This window comes from Cupressus sempervirens, chromosome 11 (assembly GCF_028749045.1).
Source record: "Cupressus sempervirens isolate cs-2001-9-10 chromosome 11, ASM2874904v1, whole genome shotgun sequence".
Taxonomy (NCBI): domain Eukaryota; kingdom Viridiplantae; phylum Streptophyta; class Pinopsida; order Cupressales; family Cupressaceae; genus Cupressus; species Cupressus sempervirens.
The window spans coordinates 462,621,528-462,641,277 of record NC_143128.1 but is presented as its reverse complement, the minus strand read 5'-3'; the positions used below and the strand labels follow the sequence as shown (position 1 = coordinate 462,641,277).

The following is a 19,750-nucleotide window of genomic DNA, read 5'->3' as shown; positions in this document are numbered from 1 at the left end:
CCTTCAAAACCTGCTTTTACCTTAATCTAAAACACTAAACTACCATGCCCAATATTAAAAAATTTCAATTATCCACATTGCTCATTGATTAATGCATTCAATACTTTTGGAAGACTTTATAAAGATTACGAATACCATACAGGCCTCAAGAATTAGAAAAGGAACTAGAATATTTCAACTTACCCACCCCATATGTTTATTGATAGTAAAAGAAAAAGAAAACATGATGAATATGATATAAGAATTGCAAGTTCTAAATAAAAGCTAATCATCTAAGATGAACCACTTATCACTTTTGCTTACATGTTTCACAAAATAATCACTTCCTCAATATCCTTTTGCAGTGCAAGTTTATTCAATGAGACAACAAACAATTTACGCTCCATTATACCTCACAAAGACACATGCATTTCGAGTCAGGAAATGCTCATACCTTTCATATATTTTAGACCACTACATCAAATTAAATATGTGTATTTTGAATAGAGAATTTATGGATGTCAACAATGATTGAACTTTATAAAAAAAAATACACAAGAATCTATGAGTGTAAGAAAAACACTATATAGGATTTGTATCAAAACTCATGTTCTACAAAGGGCTTCCAAATCATGGAAAGATAGAGATTTCCAATCTGTTCCCACTGACCATCAACAAATTTGACTCATAAAAGACTTGTACCCTTCAGAAACATAACATTTAGTAGATATGTTAATTATATATATGCCTAGTAAAGACTGCCCTTTGAAAATAAAGTTGTTGAAAATTACAAACTCACCCCAAGTAATGTGCGCTGATTGTGAAAAGCACTGACAACTCTCTCTACCTCTATAATATTTGCATACTTATCAAACAAGGGCCTTTCAAAAATTCAATATTTTACATCAAATTAAAACTAAAGCTTCCATTTAACATACAAATGATGTTTTTTAAACAATGGCGATATGAAACACTGATAATAATAGTTAAAAAAATTCCTAAGTGAGGATTTAATCCATTCAAAAATCCTATTATAGTACAAATTTACCACTAAGCAATCATAGGCTAGATTTAGGAAAAGGCTAGCTTGTGAAATTGTGCTATCAAAATAAGAAAGATTTGGTGAAAATCATGGAAAAAGATGCATCATTGGTGACACCAGTTCTCAAGCATGCATAAATAATGGCAACTATGCTTACAGTATTGGTGCTCATTCTCCAGAAGCACCCTATGGTTCCCACTCATTCCCTTTAAATATTAAAGAATTTTGTTAGATGATATACAAAATTTGTTTTTTCATCCATATTTTGGATCAAGTTTAATATCAGATAGGTAAGGAATTATTCCCACTAGTTTGCTTGTTTAGTGCTTGGTCTTGGTAAAACCTAGTTCAATTTTGCAACCAAGATCATGACCATTCTCATGTGTATATTAGTCTAGATATTTTAGTCTTTTAAAAATAAATACACAACCTAAAAATGAAAAATATTAGTGAACTCTATAATTATTTATGTTTCCTATCTAGTAAAAGTTATGTTGCTTTTTCTTCCATGTTTTGCAAGTTGAGGTACTGACTCAACCCACCTTTTTGGAGGATACAAACATAAAAATACATTTTAGTTCTCACAAATTCATATATGTTGACGAATATTTCCACCTAAATTTCTTCTGAGAGTCCACCTATTCTAAATAGCCAAATAAATAAAATAACCACAAGCATGTGATTATTAAACATAACTTCAATACAATGTTGAGAAATCATCTTGGAAATAAAATAACACTTGACAATCCACTATATCCTTTTTTTATAGAAAAGTATGTATAAACATATTTAACTGGCAACTCAAAAAGAATGACACACATTCTCATATAGGAAGATTGCATTAAATGCATTTATATGTAAGCCATATTAAATCTTCCAAATTTAAATCAGGCAAAAAACTCACATGAAAAAGACATCAACTAACTTCCATATCAAGAAGCATCTTGATGAAGATTCTCAATGTCTTTTAAGAATAAGAATCACTAGACCTATGTTACAAATTTTTACTTATTAAGATGTTAAAAAAAAAATATTGATATCACATGTAATCATTAACAAATACATTATATGGACATGTGTGACTACCATTAATATATGTGAATACAATAAAACGCCCATCACAATGAGCATAGAGAAAGCTATAAGGAAGCATCTATGAACATTGGGACCAATGAAGAATCTATACCAATGAAGACTCTACACTATGACTCACTCTCTAGCCATAAAAGGTACTCTATCTAGCTCCTTCTCAATTATCCAACCATCTCTTTAGATACACCTTTTGAGGATCTTTGTTGAGATTTTATCTGTTACATCATTTGAGTGAGCCTAGACCCCCTCAATCATATTTGGTAAAAAAAAATGATACATACAAGACCTTGCAGATTATTGCCTATTATTTCCATACAATGTAGAATACATGCTAGTCATATTTTTTATGTTATTACATGAAAATAAAACTTGCAACTATCAAGTTGCAGGGCATAGAGCTTTCCATAAACATCAAGCATGACATAACTAATTACTCCATCCATTGTAACTTTGTTTGTCATATTCGTAATAGAATTGCAAAATAACACATCTATTTTCCAAGAAATAAGATTCATCTCATTATGAACTATCCCTTGCTAGGGTCAAATAACCAACTAATCACAATAAATAGAATTAAGTTTTGCTCTACTCTACTTAAAGATCTTCCACCTTCCAATCCTCAACTATAACAACATTAAAAATTTGCAAAGATTCACCAATAAAGTCTCCACTTGGAATAATCAAGTTTTTCAGCTATTGACAACACATTTAGAATCTTATTTAAATTTCCACTTTATTCATTGGTGATTTTATCCATGCTTAGATCTAAAGCTACGTGATACAAATCTATTAAATTTCCTTGATACCATAGGTAATGAGATGAAGTTGTTAGAGATTATTTTTAGCATGAAGAATCCACTTACCTATATTACATTACAACCACTAGTCCTTGTCCCTTCCAAAGTAGTTTAAACACTTAGCCCCAAAACTGATGCAGAGAATTTGATTAGTAAAAGGACCTTAGGAGTTGAGGAAGGTCATAATGATTTAGCAAGAGCAAATCAATTTACTTTCCACCAAATTTTTAGCCCATTAGATACCATCAATGTACATGTATATGAGGTGACTATATTGCCCATGCAAGAAATGGCTATGCCAACTAAAGAAGCAAGAAAAATTCCATTCATTTTGGTGATTGCAATGAATAGCAGGATGGAAGCATATGGGGAGCTATATTTGGACAATAGATAGGATTTGGAAATGAAGATGAAGAGTGGTAAGTTGAGCTTTGTGAGGTTCCATGAAAATGTTGAAGAGGTATCTCTCTAGCTTAGATCAGGAGTTCAAATGGGGAAGTTTGCAATTAGGAAGGGATGGACTCTTAAGAATATTACAATTTTTGGATTGGGATCTTTTAATCATTCCACCCCTAGAGCTACCGTTTCTGTTAGTCGTAATAGGGAGGGAAAAATGAATACAATTATGGGAGCCATTTTGGATGGAAAATTTGTTGTGATCTCAAATATTTCTCTTTTAATTGGGGATATATTTGGGATGATTATTACATGGAAGAAGTAGCTGAGTGAAAGTATTGATCTGTTCTCTTGAATTTGATAATTGTGAATAAAGATAGTTTTTAAAGCAAATTTTCTATGGAGGCTTGATCTTGTGGGGTAGCATGTTTGGTAGATCTATTTGTCATGCAAAATCTAAAGAGACAAACATCTAATGAAAGGTAGTGTTATCTGTATTCTAGAATAGTAATCAAACATATCTTTTACATCACATACAATTAAAGTTGGTCACAGTCATCACCTCAAATGCCATAGATTAAGTCAAAGATCATCCCTCTTAGAAAAAAGACAAACATAACAATTTTTTTTACCTGTATCATAATAAGTGATATTTATACCATATAATATCAAATATCTACACATATCTACACTTGAAAACTTCATTAAGATGTTTAGTGTAAGCAAAACCTATCATAATGATTATCTTGTCTCAAGTTAGTAATCCACCATCTAAAGTATTTCACTTTAAAAATGAAATACAATTTGAATGCAAAAGTGAAAATAATTTCCATATAGGCAAGATGATGCCTAAGGGGCTAATTTTGGGATTTGTGAGTTTAGTACGTAAGCTACAATGACATGATCAATAAAAGACTTGTACACGATGATCATTGCAAAATACTTGTAAATGGTGATAAGTGCAGTAGTCCCTCTATACATGACAATGTTTCTCACTTATGGGTTTGTGAAATTGTGGAATAATCTCAGCCTAGAGCAATGTGCTAGGGTCAATAGTTTTGTTTCTATATTTGTAATGCCTCTTCTTTTATTTGAGTTCATCTACAAAATCAAACGAACTTTAGATTCCTTACAACATGCCTTCTCTAAGGCTATAGTTATTATTATTATCATTTAATTTTTTTTTGATTGTTGATTATAGATTTTTGATTACTTTTGAGGGTTTATAAGCAGTACTACTAGAGATTGGTAGGGCATTTATGTGAAATATGCATTGTGCATGTGCATGGCATGTGCTTAGGGTCAATGCCATGGATTGAGCATGTTGTATAGATGATTTAGGGGGTTGTATTTATGCTGCAACTTTGTGCTGACAGAAAGTCATCCTTAAAAAATTTGTGCCACAAATTGTGTCACTCAAATTCAATAAGGGTTACAATGTTCTTAGGGCATACTTGATTTTTTTTTTTGCACAAATTTATGTGGTTTCAAATGATATGCATACTATTTCTAAATAGATTTTCTTGAAGCCTGCATAAGCATTGGGTGATTGCATGAGAGGAAGAAATCTTTTTGGGCATGAGCATGCTTTATGGAGCTATCTATTTTGCTCCATTTCTTAATATTTCTATTTTATACCATCTACTGAAACATCATATAGATATCATTTATGTAATGACCTAATTGATTGGTAGGAAAACCCAATTCATTAGACACAAATTTGTACAATATTTATTGATGATGGACATTCAAATTTTAAATTCTACATCTTTTGGTACTTATATATAGCCTAATAATAGATCATGGAGTGTGATCCAAAACATTGACAAAAAAAATCAAACACAATCAAATCCAAAAGCACCAAAAAAAATTTAAATAAAGATTGTCAAAATCTTATATCCTTGAAAAAGAGATGATTCTCATATGTCTTAAATATAATTCTATAGGGCATTTTTGTTTCAGTTCGTCAAAAATCAAGTTATGCATGATATTCAGTTAACCTTTGGAGGAAACCTTTGCATTTGGCCACTTTGCTTCCTTGGGTCCACTTTTTAGTTTTCTAGACATTATTTATTTTTAAGACTTAAAATGATTTACTTAATAACCAATGAAAATTTTCAACCAGAGCTTTGGAAGAAGTTGTAAATGCATCCATGGAAGTACCATTGAAAATATTTAATGAATTTTAATCATATTCTAGTATAATTGTCACATTATGTTGCATAAGTTCATGTCCAACATCATAGCATAGTTATTACCTACATACCTCATATTTCTGAGTATTTAAATGTAATATTTTAAATGATAACCTTAACTACTCAAAAAATTGTATTTTTTAGTATAAGAGTTAAAGCTTTTCTCAAGAAGATATCCATCTAGAAGTTTTTAGAGAAGCCTCTAGTTAAAGGGTTTTTCCAGTGCTAATAATAATGTTTGTATATACTCAAACTGGTGCCTCTAGATTCTCATAATAGTTTACAAGCATATTGTAATATAAGGCTTGGAAACTTCCATCATGTTCCAACATGGAAAGGACTTTGTAGAAGGTACATACTTACATTGCAGATAATTCCATCATGTCTCATTGTGGAAAGGGCCATAAGGGTTTTGGTAAATTGGAGTTTTGAAGTTATTTATTAGAGAATATTACTAGAAATGTAGTCATCTAGATAGAAGATTCCTGTCACAAACTGTCTGTGTTCAAGAGGTAGGGTAGGAGTTTCTTCAACTTTTAATTAAAGCTTCTACTTTGTGGAACTCTATCAATGACTTACTTTAAAAAGATTTTCAAGATACAATCATGCTATATAAGCTACCTTTCTAAACAACCTGTTCATGTTGGCTTCAAAGTTCTATGCGAAATACTGAGATTTGAATGAAATATGTTTTTAAATGGCTTATATTTAACAAGTAGTATTCTAAGTGTTTGTGGATTACAAATTAACCAAGTCTTTTAAAATAACATTAGATTTTTTAATATATAATGCATGTAGTGGGTTACTAAACTCATCAATGCACATGGAATGATTGTTTATTTTGTTGGGGTTCAATTAAGTCAGTGGTACATATGTTTCCTACTTTTTGAGGTGAAAATATTAGATAAAAAATTATTTAACTCACCAATATATTAGACATCAACTTTTTTTTTTTTAGAAGTCTATTGTACAACTTTTCTAGGCTTTCGAGAATAAAAGATGTCCTTACTATTTCATCCTTGTATAGAAATTTCTATCTCTTAATACTTCTCCCTTTTGTGAAGTGATAATAGAATATCACATGTTTCCATATTATTCATTTACTAGTCAATTTATTAATAGGTCATATGACATAGACTTTGCTAAGAGAGTATAATTCACTAAATGAAAATGCCAAAAGTATTATCCACCTTTTTCCTATGTTTCTGGTTCAAATTCTAGTATGGGGGTTCAAGATTCAGGTTTGAAATTTGTCAATTATTTTTGGGGTTGGGGTTGGTTTTGGATGCTAATATTAAAGCAACATAGCAAAATACACCACAATATATATTAATGTTTTAGTCCAAATGACATAAAAAACATAGAGGGAAAATAGGGATACACTCAGGTCTTGAATAAGGAGGAGATTTTCTTCTCAATTTCAGAATCTTCAAGAGGAAAGATGATGGTGGAGCAAGAGTGTTGACATCTTAGTCAAGTTTTTTTATTAGTGACACATAAACTTGATCAAATAGCTAATAGCTACCGAGCTTATAGTATAGTTAATAGTGTTAACCAAGTAATTTAGGCTCTACTGAGTATTAGGAACAATATTTAGTTTGTACTAAGTAGTTTCTACTAAGTTGGTGATTATAAGTATAAACTGAGCTTCTTAGTGTTTAGAGAGTTTCTTAATGCAAACCAAGTTCTTTAGTGGTTATTGATTTTACAAATTTAGTGATGTGAATCCAGTGTTGACTGAGCTATGCAATTTCAACCAAGTGATTCAGTTCATATTGAGCTTGTAGTAATAGCATTGACCGAGCTATGTAGTATCAATCAAGTGATTCAGTTTATATGCCAAGTTTCACAATATTCACCGAGTCACCACTGTAGACCAAGTTCAAAATAATTGAAGTGATTAGTATGGACCAAGATTCTATGTCTACCGAATGCATGATGATGTCAAGCATTGATAATGGATGTCAAGTATTAGAACCTCACCGAGTTTGTCTTTAGAACCAGAGTTCTTGCAGTTGGGCTGACTTTATGTATTTTTGGTGAAACTGGTATTGTAGCTGACTTTGATGAATTGTAAATTGGATTGATATATATGCAATATATTGTATCACATCCAAATATGTATGTAATAAGTAGAAAAGAGTAGAAGTGCAAAGTACAAGGCTACAAGTAGAAAAGAGTAGAAGTGCAAAGTACAAGGCTACAAGCAATATAAGCAACAACAAAGATTTATCTACCATAGCAAGGTGATCATTACACTCAAAAGTATCTCATTCAACAAATCAAGTTGTAGATCAGAGATCAACCACTGATTCATCCTAATAGGTGAAGTAGTTAAATCTTTTCACAAGGTAGACTTAACAGTCTTTTCTAAATCTCTTTACTAAGTGCATACTTCATTGTATGTTTGTAAAACATTTTACAAGGTGGACCTAGCAGTCCCTATTGCTCCTAACAAGGTAGATCATCAAAAGTGATCATTGTAAGCCTTAACAGGCCAACTTTATATTGTAGTACTAAAGCTTGTGGGTATCATCCCCACCCTAGTTTTACTTTATATTTGTAAGATTCCTATGTCACCATATTGTGTATCAAAGTGTTATGAATGTTTAAATGCTTTCAATTTTTCATGCATGCAATTAGATCATAATACACATGAAGGATTAATTGGTAAATAAAGATTAATTTTTATTAGTTACTTATTCACCCCTCCCCTCTTAGTAACTTAGCCTATCATATATTTCCAACAATTGGTATCAGAGATTTGTGGTTCTCAGAGAATTTTTTTAACAACTTGAGCAAAGATCAGAAGCTATGGATGTATTCAAACTTGACAAGGCTATTGATAATGAAAAGCTAGATTTGGAATTGGCTATTGGGAAACTTGAGAAAGAAAAGGAGAAACTCTCTCAATCCTTAAAAAGAAGAAAAGATCTTACAATTCAGATGGATGAAAAACTTTACATTGAAGAAAGAATTGAAGACATCCATTTAGAAAGCAATTTAGATGAAGCCAATGAAGTAATCTGAGAACTATTAGAGGAGAATGACACACTTCAACAAGTAATAAATCTTAAAAGAGAGCAAGAAATTCAATCAGTATGATTGTGTGAAGTCATGGAAGAGAAAAACAAGACAAAAGAAGAGTTAGAAGGAAAGAATAATGAAATTCAACATCTATCCCTTCAACAGGAAGACTTCATTAATCAACTCACTAATGAAAATGAAGAAATCATGAATTTAATATCAAAAAATGAAAGATTACAAAATAATCTAAACAATGAAAGGAAAAACAATGAGAGGATGATGAAATATCAAACAGACATGGATCGACTAAATGAGAAAATCCAATATGGACAAAAAAGCAAAGCATGAATCAGATATACAGAAGAAGGTGAGTCATCTAAGCAAAGAGTCAAAATAATCAAAGACCTATTTGTAGTCACTATGGTAAGTTAGGTCATACATCAAACAAATACATTGGAGAAATTGCAAAGCTAAATTCAATAGAAAATGCTACAATTGTAATCAACATGGTCATAGAGTTAATGAATGCAAAGAGAAACTTTTAAAATTTGAGGGGAAATGTCACAAATGCAAGAAGCATGGGCACAAATCTTCTAAATGAAAAACTAAGATATTGAATCAAATATAATAGATTATAAAAGATATATTTGGTTGGGACTACAACAATTGGTGCATATGTTATTATTATGGAGAATTTGGACACATTGTAATGAATTGTGTAAAACATCACATGAGGACAAGAGACACCACTAGAAGATGTTTCATTTGTAAAAAACTTGGTCATCTTGCTAAGAACTGTATGAACACTAGAAGAATTGAAGATGAAAAGAAAGCCAAGGCTGACAACATCTGAAAGCAGATGAGATGGCAATGGATTCCAAAATCTTCTGAGAATACAAGTCCAAGCAATGAAGCACATGTCACTCAAGAATTGGGTGACTCAAGCATTTCTACTTGATCTCCCTAAAGGAGAATTGGAACTAGGATTCTAAAAGAAATTACTTACATTATTTCTAATTAGTAGAAAAGAAATATCCATATCAAAATTCAAGATGCAAAGAGATCATTGAGTGTCTGAAAAAATTCTAGATATTACCGAGTGAGGTCGGGTTGCAAGATCTTGTCGAGCAAGGTCAGGAGTAACTAAGTTATTGTATGGACACTAAGTCATGAATGTTCCTATTGAGAATTTAATTCAAGCCAAGTGGAAGATAACCTATCATCAACCAAGTGTACATACTAGGAATTTATGGTGATTGAAAGGGAAAATTTGATAAGAAGGATGAAATCAAATTAATTTGTCACCATGAATTTTCAAGAGCTCTTTGTGAATAAGAGATATTTGTGCATTCGAGTAATCTATGTTATTTGTTGAAGTTTTCCTTATTTTCTCAAACCCTACTAAGTGATGGCATCCTCTAGTAGCAAGAAAAAGAAAGGGTCAGAGATGCTACTTCGAGGTGTTGAATAGAAGGCACCCGATTTCAAGCTTAGTCTAGCTATTGTGGAAACCCTTGATTCTATTAGAAAACAATCTCAAATTCCATCAAAGGTACTTCTAATAAATGATACACTCACATTTTTGATGTTCTATTCAAGATATAGGAACCTTGGAAATGGATGAAACTTTGAAGAATTTTTGTGTGAATGGTGTCTTAAAACTTGAACATCAACACCTTGAAGCGAAGGGTTTAACCCACATTCCTCACATGCCTTGAGATTTTCATATTAAGTGGATAAGATTTATCCTTAATTTCATGCACAATGGGTAGTTACTATTAAAGTAGTCTATTTTTATAATAAACAAAATAATTCATCGAATCACAGGGCTTCCAATGCTGACCAATACTAAAACAACCAAAACCCTAAGTCGAGTGGAACTGGAGAAGAAAACCCTTGCCAAATAGGATGGAAGGGGTATGAAGTTCAATTGTGTTACTAATATGGAACAAAAATTTAGAATACATGTAAGTGTACAAAAGATATACAACTCTAGCCATCTCAACAATTTTACATGTGAAGCTGTGGATCTCACTTTCAAAGTGGTCAAGAACAACATGTCATTTGACCTTGTTGAGTTGATGTTGAATTAGTTCAACAAGAATATGGAAAGCATAATAACTTCAAAGAATAACCCTTGTAAGTTTAGTTCACTCTTAACCTATTTAATTTTCTTTGTGCAAAAGTTTTTTCCCATCAAAAGGCATAGTTGTATGGAGAAAATATGTACATATTCTTTATCAAATCAATGAGTATATAGCAAAAATTAGAGAAAATTATGTCAGTATCATGGAAAATTACTTTGATGCATTTAAAGATAAGATGAATAATAGATTTAGAATCCAAAAGAAACTTTTTGAAGATTACAAAGATGATATTTTTTATGGTTGATTGTGATAAAGTGTATATACAAGAAGTCATATTGAGAATTGTATGGGTCAAGCCTCTAGGTTATGAGCTTAATATTGATGAAACTAATGACATCATTGAAGTATTATGAATGAACCTATTGATCCAAAGGCTACATAGTTTGAGACATATGATGAAGCTAAAGAAAGAGTAGAATTAGAAATAAAACTCCCTTAGGTGGTCAATAAAGGGAAGAAAAGAATAGAAAAATTGAAACAAACCAACACCACTCTCTTGTTGACAAAAGGTAAAGGAGACGACATAGAAGAAGATGATGTAGAAGATGAAGAAAAATTAGAAAAAGGAGAACCGATAAAGAATAAAGGTAAGGTTATTATAACCAAACCTATGAAGCCATGTATTGCGGTGTTTAGTAGAAGGGCATCTAGGATGAAACATAAATTGGGTGAAGAAGGAGGAGATGTAATTTTCAAATGGCCACCACCCACATTCCAAGAAAAGTTGAAAGAAATTGATTCTAGAGCTGACATGGCTAACTTTAAATCATTAAGGTATGAAATAAGAATTGTAGAGGAGAAGAAGCAAGTTAAAGACATAGTTATGTCTAAGATGGGTAAATGGAAATATTCTCCTAACCACCTTGCACAAAAAATTCCCACTGAATTGATGGAGAAAATCAAGCCAAGATGGGAACAAGCCAAGAAAACTACAAAAGACATATATGAGCAGACCCTAAGGTAACTCATGTCAAGCTTGAGTGCTAAAGAAGTGAAAGAATCCATCAAGAAAAATGAAGGGAAAATTACTTTATAGTTTAACATTTGCTGGATATTAATCAATGACATTGAACATGTAGTGAAGAATACTGCTAACACATGGAAGAATATCTATAATCTTCATAAGAAGAGTGATTTTGTTGTTAATGTCAATGATAAGGATGAGGAAGAAGAAGATAAAGATGATAAAAAAGAAACAAATGATGAGAATGTAGATGATGAGGAATAGGAACAAGAAGCTACCAAGGAGAATCTCTCTAAGATTCAGAGCATTGAGGAGACTGATCCCAAAAAGATTGCAACAACAATTATAGCTCACTTCTTCACTCTCCAAGAAAAGCTTCAACGAAATCTAGATCAAAGAAAACTATTGCCAAGTTAGTTGTGTCAAACATTGAAAATCCAAGGACTCAACCAATCTTTGCACCTACTCAACTCAGTACTTCATTGATTGAAGTGACCAATGCTTCTTCTACTGAGTAGTCAATGATTCCTCCTATAATGCCCCGCCAAGGGATCCAAAAGAATTAACCTAAATTTTTACTAAGTTTTCTAAACATTTTTTTTTTGAAGTAAGAAGGTACAACATACACATCAAACACATAGTAGCAGAAGCAATAACATGTAATCATCAACAAACATACATAATAGGTTACATCCCTTAAGGATCCCAAGACATTGAGTCACATTTAAATTTAATTAATTCTAAGTCTAACAACTACCACATCCACATGAAAGAATAATTATAAAGTCCAATGCCCTTTTAATATACATTTGTTCCAAATGCCTCTTGGCAAATTAATTCGGAATGCTCAATCATCCATTGTACATGTCATAGGGTATGAAAGGCTAAAAGAATGTACATGTAATGATACACCATCATCCTTGAATTCATGATACAAGTAAAATAAAGTAAATGAAACTAATAATATACATGATACATCCATTCATCATAAAAGACATAAACATCTAACATAAACTACAACTATCCATCATAAAACATAACTAACTAAGTGTGCAGTTCCTCCCAACTGTCAATAGCATCATTAGACCATTGTGGGCACTAGCCATCCCCCACGCATAACATCCCAAGCCACCAAAGAGATCATCAGTACTATAGTAATAGGGATATCACACCTAAACATGCTACAACATATACATAAAGAAATCTAACATACTAAAATAAAGCATAAGTATACAACATCATCTAAACATGATAAACAAGCATACCAAGAAGCTCCAGCCACAGTGACTATGAACATATCTCAATGGTAAGAGTAAAAAGCACTACCACCTAACCGCATGGAACCTAAACAGCCCACTCCCACCGTGCTGAGGAGATAGTCTCAAGTCCCAAATAGGATATCAAATCACACAACACAAGTACTCTCTAAGTCCAAGAAATCCTAAAAGTATACTAACTTAAAGGTTCCAACATAGATCGCCATCTAGACCCAGAGGCAGACAAAGACACATATGGAATCTACTATGCAAGCGAGAAAGTGTCATCACAAAAGTCACGTAGAAGTTACCCGAGCAATCCCTTAGGAATCTTGGGTCCCTAGTGATCCCTGCAGCCACTAGTATCCTCTCAAACTGACGAGGCATACTACAGAATGCAAGGTCGCAACCAACCGTTCTCTCTATCTCATCCTAGTCTGTACTAGCACTCAAGGCATGGCAGAGAACATACAATTATCTTGTTAGGTTCATTTTTCTCTCATTTAGTGTAAATGTTTTCACTTATTAAAACAACTTACAATGTGTTTACAATAGTAGGCTCTTAGGGCCTCGACCCCCATTTCAAGCCACTTCTCGACACTACACATAGATAACCTACCCTAGGCTCATGAAATCAAAAATCAAAGAATCATAATAAGATCACCTCAGTCCTGTACAAGTGACTGGAAAGCATCAAAAGATAGTCCACAATAATCACATCAGTTCTCCATGAGCAACTAAAAAACATCAAATGATAAATCACAATATCCATCAGTTCTCCACAAGCAATCGGAAAGCATCCCCAAAATAATACTGATCAAAGACTCCAAAATGGTCAAGTCAAACATGTCACAACATGAAATCATCATAAATAGATCATCCAAAACATCTTAGTCCTCTCAAAATGACTGGAAGGCAAATCAAATATAATTGATCGATGACTCAAAAATGGTTAAGTCAGGTATCTCCTAAACATACATCTCAGATTCCCACAAGGAAACTGGAAAGAAAAAACAATCAATAATTCACACACATCATAGAGCATACCATTGCATTACCATGGTTGGGTTTAGAAAGATCGATAACAATTCATCGTAATATCATAATCGCATAGCCCCCGAGCCTTGGTAACAACCTAGGACTAGCCAATGCTAGATCAGCCCCAAACACTCCAAAGCATAGACAATACAAAGAAAACATCATGGTGTCATAGTTGGTTTGAAATGATAAAATATTGTTGAATTAAAGTAAGGTTTCTATTTCCAATTTCATATATGTTTCAAGTAATATTCGCAATTAACCCTTATAATTAACCCATTTCTATATTTAAATAATTGTATAATTACCCTATAAATAATATAAGGATAATCATTTATTTATCTAAGTTATAAAAGTAACAATTATTGATTTTAAAAAGAATAATTTAAATTTTATTAAATCAATATTGTCGATAGTTAAATAAATTAAAACCCTATTGAAAAACTTTAATTAACAATTAACTTAATTAATTTTCAATTAATTAAATTAATCAATAATTATACAAATACCTATGTTAATATACCCGTAATTAATAGTTATTAATAATTAATAAAATCATCAATAATTTTATTAACTAAAAACTAACTATATTTAATTGTATTATTATTTAAAAAATAACAATAATAAAATTTATTAATAAATATCATTAAATAATAACAATGAATTATTAAAATCGTAATAATAATATTATTAATTAAAAAAATAATAAAAATTATTAATTAAAAATATTAATTAAAAATAATAATTAAAAATAATTAATATTATAAATAAACTTATTAATAATTTTTTTATCAATTTAATTTTAACCATCTGAATTTTCAATCTAGGATTTCCAATTTCAAATTCAATCTTTTTCCAAATTTAATTTTCTCAATTCCATTTTAATTCAAACCCAAATCCCAATTTGATTCTAATTTCTTTCAATTGTTGAACAAGGTTTCCTAGATAATTTTTCAATCTAGATTTACAGATGAAATTGAATAGAAAAAGATCTAGAATGAAGAATTGACACATTCGTATAATGAAATTTGAGAAGACAAGTTCTCACAATCACGAAGTAGACATGAATATCAAATTGCATAATTCAATTAGTGATCAAAACACAAGACCCTACCTGAACCTGATGCTAACACACAACCAATTGAGAATTGTGAGAAGATTCGCTTTCAAAATTTGCATCCAAATTCTCCTTTAAAATTCATCTCCAAATTTTGTTCCCAAAATTTGTGTCAAAATTCCTCCTCCAAATTCGTGTGTAAATGAAAAATGAACCCCCAAGTTGTGATATGGAGTTCTCTCCCAAAAATCAAGGCACTAATTGTGCGTTCTCCAGAGAACTCCTTGCTCACAACTCTTAACTCCAAATTAACCTTTTATTAATCTTTGCTTTATTCTTTTCATGCACGTTAAATGAATTATTAAATAACTTTATTTAGTTTTCCACTTGACTTATATTTTTAATCTTTATTACTTTTAATTTATTTTAGAAACTTAATTGATAAAATATTTAATTAACTTAAATAACAATAATATTTTGTATTTATTTAAAAATGAACTCTACATATATTTTTATTAAATTAAATAAATATTATCACGTTTTAAATTTATCCTTAAACTTTTATCTCCAAATTTAATTCTTTTTATTTAATTAATTTCTCAATTAATCAAATATTAAAAATATCATATTAATTTTCCATTAAAGTAAATCATTAATTTAACCTTTTAATTAGACTTAATTAATAGAAAATACACCAAAGATTCATAAAGACAACATATGAAACCTCATTACACCACATACAGAATCAAACTAAAAGGTTATAATCACGAATGAACGTCATTTGACACATTCAGAGGGTACTTGACTTGGATACTTGTCCTAATTTTCAATTAGGACAAATGGCTTAAAGGTTAAGGATTTGGATTTAAGAATTTATCTCCCCTCTCTTACCATTGAGATAATGTGATAGGGTACGCTCATCCTAGCAATTTAGGGAAGTCGATACCCAGTACCTGCAACCTACATAAAATCCACGCATGTACAGACACAATATTCTAAGCTAAACAAGAAATGACAGGAAGTGGTGCATCATGTAGATCCTGACTAGCAGGTGACTACGACTCCCTTCGTTAACCACATCAGAGACGCCATACATAATAAAGAGAACAAACACACACACCATACACATGCAGTATGGGGTAAGTATCCATAAGAAAACACATGTGATAGTAAACCATCTAACTAATCATCATTGATAACTAAAAATACTGAATAATCATCATACATACATGGAATATAGAGTACCAAGTAATCTCATCATTTAATAAACTGAATGTAAAACAATATCTAATAATCTCCAAAATAATAGTACTAATCATCAAACATAAGATTGGCCTAAAAGAGTTTGGCAATGAAAGAAAAATGTGAACTAGGGGTAGGCACTACACCTCCTTCATCAATTTTTGTTACTCAACAACAAGGTATTTCCTCAATAAGTGTCATATCTACTTTTACTTCAAGTCCTTCTATGTATACCAGTGTTTCTATTCTAAGCATGCAAATAATAAGTATGAAGATAGTTGAGACCAAGCCTCAACTAAGTACAAAAGTTTTCAAAGGAAAAGAAAAGGAAGAAGACATTGATCTTGATGAGGATATAGTTATCCCAAATTGGGATATCTCCAATCTAAATCCTAATCAATTGCATATAGTAGGAGAGCTTCTACAAAAGAAAGCTAAGCAATATAGGCTTAGAGAAGAAAGAATTAGAGAATTTCAAGTGCTTGAAGATGCAAAGAACATTCTTGCAGAGGCACTTAGCACTAAGGTTGACACTTCTCAACTTTTTTTGGCTTAGTTAGCAGAAGGGGTCTAGAAATTCAATGAAGATTTGAATGGTAAGAAAATTGTTGTTGAGAGTAGAGAATAAATTTGAAAATAAAGTATTGGAGCTAGTAGCATGAAAGATTGTAATATACCAAGTAAATTTATTCTATGCTCACTGGAATCCTCTTGCAACAATGTGACCTCTCCATTTGGTAAACTCTGTGATACATCTATCTTCATGCTGGGAATTAATGATAAACTTTCCAAGATTAATGAAGACCTAAAGGAAAGTGCACATTAGTTGTCACTTGAGCCGAGCTACAGTTCTACTCACTATACAAAGATCAGATTTCTAATTGATATGCAAGCATAATTGCTAAGGGAAGAAGCCAACATAAGGGCTACACTTTTAAATATAAAAGGCACGATTCTCCCAAACATGGATGCATTGCAGAAACATATAGCACATGCTAAAACTCTCATCCATGATAACAACTTCTCCATTGTTGATCAGATGATAGAATATCAACAGAAGTTCATATTGCACTACGTACATGCAAGGTGTTGCAAGGAAACATGAACAAGACAATGACACTAATTCTAAAGGTACATTCTAATTTCTTGTCACATTTTGGTATTACCATGTAAAATACACCTTTCACATTTATGTCAAAAAGGGGAGAAGATGTATATATCATATTAAAGTGGGAGAAGATATAATATAAGATGTAATATACAAAGGGGGAGAAAATGTGATATAAAGGAAGAAGATAAGAAATGAAGATGTATATAATGTAAAGCATATTGAATATATATATGGGGGAACATCATAAACATGTATAGATATTCAAATAAACATCTCTTACAAAAGCAATTTTGAAAAATCTCAAAAACAAAGTATGTTATTGAGTTGAGGACACAAGTTGAAGACAAAGGATTGTATGAAACTTTTTGAGAATCTAGTTTTGATTGATAAGTATTTTTGTCACTAATTCCAAAGGGGAAGATTGTTGACATCTCAGTCAAGTTTGTTTATTAGTGACACATACACTTGATCAGATAGCTAACAACTACCAAGTTTATTATATAGTTAACAATGTTAATCATCTAATTTAGGCTCTACTGAGTATCAGGAACAATATTCAATTTGTGCCAAGAAATTTATACCAAGTTGGTGATTATTAGTGTAAACTGAGCTTCTTAGTGTTTGCCAAGTTTCTTAGTGCAAACCAAATTCTTCATTGGTTACCAAGTTCACAAATTTAGTGATGTGAATCTTGTGTTGACCAAGCTATGTGATGTCAACCAAGTGATTTAGTTTATACCAAGCTTGTAGTAATAGCTATGTGCTAAAATGTTGACACACTTCTATGAGTCATTATATCAAATATTGCTCAAGAATGAGGTCTTGAATGGTGGCTCATAGCTCTCTATTCATGGAGTGCAAGGGTTTGTAATGGAGGCCCTCAGTTTGACCTAGTTTGTGACCATGCAAGTACATCATAAAATGAGAGATTCAAAGATCAAAATATGCATGCAAATGAAGATGCAAGCTAATCTAAATGATAACAATGCAAAGCAATGCAAGAATGGAAATCTAATCTATGAAAGGAAATAAGAATGCAATATTAATCCATGAAAACATATATGGATCTAGGATAATATGAAAATGCAAGGATGAAACTTGATGATGGAAGCCATGGATGAAAGAGAGAATAAGACAAGAATAGAGAAGTTGCAATGAAGCTCCAATGTCCAAACCCTAAGGCTCAAACTCCTTCTCCAAAATCACTCTCTAAATCTGTACCATAAGAATAGTATAGCAACGAACTATTTTATCTATATCAAAATGAGAAGGAGAGGGCTCCTTATAAAGAAAAATGTGGAGGTGGGAGGCTTCTCACAAGTAATATGGGATAATAGAGTTTGATCCATGTGAGGCAAAATTCCACCAATGAGAAAAGTGGAGTGTTTGAGAAGAAAGTGGAAAGAGGAAAAAGAGGAATTCCACTTAGAGATATGTGCATTTAAGTGTAGAGAAAAAAAAGATTTATTTATTTATATTTAATTTATTACCTTTTTTCATCACAAATAGATATTCAAGTGGAGATTTATTTATTTAATTAAAGAGGGATTTTATTTCAATTAAAAGGGGATTTTATTTTATTTAATTAAAAGATAAGTTTTCTTTTAATTAAATAAGATTTAGAATAAGATGATCAAGCTTTAGGAAATATTGAAATAATTAAATTAATTACAATTTGACCAAGGAAAATGATTTGAATTGATTTAATAAAATATTGCAATGCATTGATTCAAGAAATCAACAAATTGAAGAATGGAAATTGATAAATTGAACAATGGGGGTCCATAGTCTAGGCAACCATTTTAGGGTGCATATGTTTGCCCCTCTTTGACTAATGTGTGATCATTTTAGGAACACATGTAGTCAAAGAATGAGGTTGAAGCGTGAGGTCAATTTGGGATCACAAAACAACTTAGATGTGTGGTCGATTCAGGAACACATTAGGACAAAGAATATAAATAAAATTTGATTTAAAACATTTAAGGATAAAATTGATAAAATTAAATTAAGGATTGAAGTTGGTAGGTACTGCCCCCTCATGATTGAAATCAAAATGAGATAGAGAAGAAACAAAAAATTGATAAATTTTATCAAATTGAACAAAAGATAAAGTTCCTGATGTAAGATGAAAGATATAAGAATCACATAACCAAGGCAGATCATCAAGCATGAATTATTATGCCCCAAAGGTGAATTAGAAGAAAGGAAGTGGGGTGAAAAATGGAAGGTAGAAATTTGGAAGATATGGAAAGAAACAAAAAGAAGAAAATAATTTTTTTTGTAAGAAATAGAATACCCCAAAATCAATCAACTATTTAAGATAGAAATTTTGATTGAGATTAGGAAAGAAGGTAAGGAAATGAAGATCAAAACATGACCACATTTGATTACAATTCCAAAAGAAAGA

At 31.4% G+C, this 19,750-nt stretch overlaps 1 pseudogene; it reads right to left on the bottom strand.

The window, feature by feature from the left end:
- Positions 1 to 19,750, bottom strand: part of LOC149530387 (uncharacterized) — a 161,742-nt pseudogene that overhangs the window by 35,874 nt on the left and 106,118 nt on the right.